Genomic DNA, 4,216 nt, shown 5'->3' on the forward strand with positions numbered 1-4,216 from the left:
TAGCACAAGGTAACACAACTGGATTCCTTTCAGAATTAAGTCAAATGATAAAAAATTCTAAGGCACAATGTAGTAAATCCTCTGGAATAATCATATTACGATAAACCTTTGCCTGGAATTCTAACTCTTGAGTAGAATGCTAAGACGGTCCACAAAATGATAAACAGGAGAGCCTTCATCTATAAAGATAAAATGACTCAGTAAAATATGCAGTTAGTGTTTATACATATTCTGCGTGTGAGTAATGATATTCGCTAATGAAATACTTGTTTGGCTTCAGGTGATAAACATTTGTTAAACAAATTTTTCTTCTGGTAGAGGGATCTGGGCACTAAGAGGTACTCATTGACATTTAAATATATTTTTTTTCTTCACCAATAAAACACAAAATATGTAATTATGCTGATTTGTTAAGCAACTCGCCCTGAGCTTGGTGATTGCTATCTTCTTCTTGGCGACATCTTTCCTTAATCACAATTTCTCCCAAGCATTCAGGACAAAGGCTGGTTGATATATTCTCGCGACATGAAATCCCCACACTATTGGAGCATACTGGTTTGCTTACTGGTGAAACTGGTTCCCTTAGGGATGACTATCCCGGGAATATTTAAAAGGACTAGTGAAAAATAAATAAATGAAATGAAAAATATTAGAGCTTAGAACATGGTTAAGACATATTGGAAGAATATACGTGTGATGTGTGAATAGAACATAATACAAAATTGAGAAGGACACTTCATATAAATAGTAAAGAAAGGAAATGGCATTGGCTCCTAATTAAATCTAAAAATGTGGTATTTCAAATTCTTAGACATTGCTGTAATGTTCCTAGCATATAGGGCCACAAACAATGAACATTTTCTTGACAAATGAGTTCGTTGAAGATACAAAAGCGATTTTTCCCATCAGCCATGCTGACCTTGTTTTATGTCTCCCCATGCCACGAATATCATAAATAGTTCTAAAAGTGACACAATGTCCTATATTCTAGAAATTTCAGATCCAACAAAAGCATAGCTTAAAATTTTATTCAGAATATAGTTCTAATGGAAATACACACATAGAAGATGTTTACTACTTTCCCATTAAAGTCAATTTTCCATATATAGGCTATTTATAGCTTTACACTGAGAACCAAAACCTTTAGAAGACTACATTGAATATAGACAGTCTGTAAGTCATGGTTACTTAAAAAGTGTCTTTCATTTTCTTGTCCTTATTTATTTCACTCAGAATTCATTCTTACTTGGAACCCACAGGTTAAAATACCACAATTTTAAATATGATTAGTGTCTCAAGATTAGACCAGACTACAAAACAGCAGTGAAATACTTGGGAGTAACTTCAGTTTTGTTTTGTTTTGTTTTGTTTTGTTTTGTTTTGTTTTGTTTTGTTTTCCTGGAAAACTGTAAGATTGTATTACTGAGATTTTGCAGGTTTCCCTATCCTCCTTGATAATGATGTAATGCATGGTGTTACAGGTTAGTCAATTTTCTCCACACTTGAGCACATCAGCTGATAGAAGGGTACCTAAGAAAGTAGACCTGGCCCTTCCTTCTCACAGTACATGAAGCGTTTCGAGAGGCCAGCGCCCAATGAAAGGGACAGAAGATGTTCACATCTCAGGCAGAGGGGAGGATCATTCTCCAACTCATCTATTCAAAACACCAAAGCTGTGCATTCATAATGTGTGAATTTCAGTCAGTCCTGAAACTGATTAATTGACAGTTGGAGAATTGAGCCACAGGTAAACCTGAACTTCTTCAAAGTTTTATGTTATTATTATATAGTTATTATAACATATTATGACATATTATAACATATAATATATTGTATATAATATTATATATATATTATATTATTATTAGAGAGCAATGAGATTAAAGTTTTTCTGATCATTGACAGTATAAAGCTATCATATGTGAAATAGGGTAGAGAAAAACTTGTAACCTAATTAACTTTTTTAAAGCTAAAGAATATATTAAGATATGCTTATATTATACAAGCCCTAACTTTCAATTTATCTAGCCATAACTAATACATATCGATCCATGTATCTATCTATCCTCTGTCCATCCATTCATCTGTCCATTAAAGAGATTTCACGAAGCTAGCATTATGAAGATATATGTGACATTCAGAATTCCATTACTGACTGTGCCTGTAATCCTAAAGAAACCATGTTCTCCTTGCAATGAGTAAAAAGTGATGATTAGAATTATGCTCAGATAGATTTTCTTTGACATTTCAGCTGCAAGCTTTCTATCTACTTCTTCAATCTGTATTAATATTAATGTAATAACCCTACCTGACCCATAGCTGCAGGCATTCTAAGTGAATCTGCATCTTTGCACAATACTGCCGATTTTAGGGATATGAAATTAGCAGGAGTCGCAGTGCAGTGGAGAACTGCCATTCCTCACCCCACTCTCTGAGGTCTTACTGAAGCAAGAAAGAGGATCAGGAGAGTGGGATAGTCTTGGGTCCTTCCTGAGTGCCAAGGTCAAAAAATGTGGATATAAAAGGAAAGGAAAGAACTAAAGTATTTCACATCAGGTAAGCAAAGATACCATGAGATAGGATCTAAAGTCAAGCAAGGGGTCATATATAATAAGGGTGGAACATTTTTGATTTTTTTATTCTGTAACTTGTAAACAAGTATGATTACCCATAAATAAGAAATACTCATCTAGGAAATTATTAGTCATATCTATATCATCTATATGTATACACACACACACATATACACACACAGGGAGTTCTTGCTGGTTTGTTTGGTTGGGCTTTTTTTCCCTCTTCTTGACCTCTGTGTCTATGTGTCGAGGTCCACCACATTTCCTTTCCTTCTTGATTTTTTCATCATCCCTGTAGGCTTCTTAACACCAAGAAAAGACACGTACAAAACGCTAACATATATCCATTTATTTTGTAGAAATTTTCAAGAAAAACTACCTTTCTTCTGGTGAGTACCGCTGTCATAAACCTCATGGGAAAAACTCTCCCCTACATTGTAGAAATAACTTCTGTGCTTGCTACACACAAATAAGGTTGTAGGAGAAGTAAACATATTAAAATCTGACTTACTCCCAGGAGACTCAATAACATTTTTAAAACCAAGAAAATCAGAGGAAAGGTACAAGCATTCACATAGCTATATAAAAGTTTAAAAATAAAAAAAAAGTATTTTTCATCAATGATTTCATATATTCCTCAGGCTATAAAACAAACCAAAATAACTGAACAAAAAAATCGTAGAAGCATACAAATACTCAGATGATGGAGATGGTTAAAGGTACATATTTTAGAAATAAATTTCCATTCCTGGTTCCCTCTATGTATAGGAAATAGAAAAACCCTCAACATTATAAGTAATTTTTAAAAGGAAGGGGAAACAAGAATCGCTGTCCTCATGGCCAACATACTTTCCTCATCACATCACATAATGCTGTTCTGGTTTTATCTGCCAACCATTCAGTTGTCTACCACAGGCAGAATTCCCTCTCACTGCGCTCCATTCGATAGAGCATTTAGACTGCCAGCTATCTTGGCCACAGATTTGTAGGCTGCCTGTTTTTGTCTTGAACCGCATATACCCTATCCTGCATGTTTGATTTCTGAAAGCATCCAGAGGTGTCTAATTACAATAGATTCACATTTGCATGTGTAATTTCTTATTGTTTGTCAAACAAGGAAGGAAAGAGATATACTGGTAGGTAAAATTTTTCTAAAGGAGGAAGCAAAGACTCCTGCATAAGGAAAGTAATATAGGTAAGGCTGACATTTCTACTGACATTCAAAGATTCAAAACAAAACAAAAACAAAAGCACAAAACAGTGACTCTCTTTCCTCTAGGTCTTTTGGCTTCAACTGTGACTTTCTTCATCTTATCTCCCCAAAATATCAAAACATCTCATGGCATTGTCATGAAATCCAGAGGAAAATTGTACAGTTTCATGAATCATGTATAGAGGTAGACATAGCAGTCGTAAGCAAAGTTTTATCTTTACTCCATACGTTTGGGGATCATAATACATTTCATTTGCATACTTATTCTTTTACCATTTAATGCAATGGGTAAGGCTGAATAAATAGAGAAGCACCACCATATTAGTTACTCTCCAGTCCAATTCCTAACCCTGGCTGCAAATGTGAATCACTTAAAAAAGCTAAGCTCCGCCTCCAGAAATTTCATTTTTAACTTGACTGCAACTTTTTT

This window comes from Puma concolor, chromosome B2 (genome assembly GCF_028749965.1).
Source record: "Puma concolor isolate L17-30 chromosome B2, mPumCon1.1.hap2, whole genome shotgun sequence".
Taxonomy (NCBI): Eukaryota; Metazoa; Chordata; class Mammalia; order Carnivora; family Felidae; genus Puma; species Puma concolor.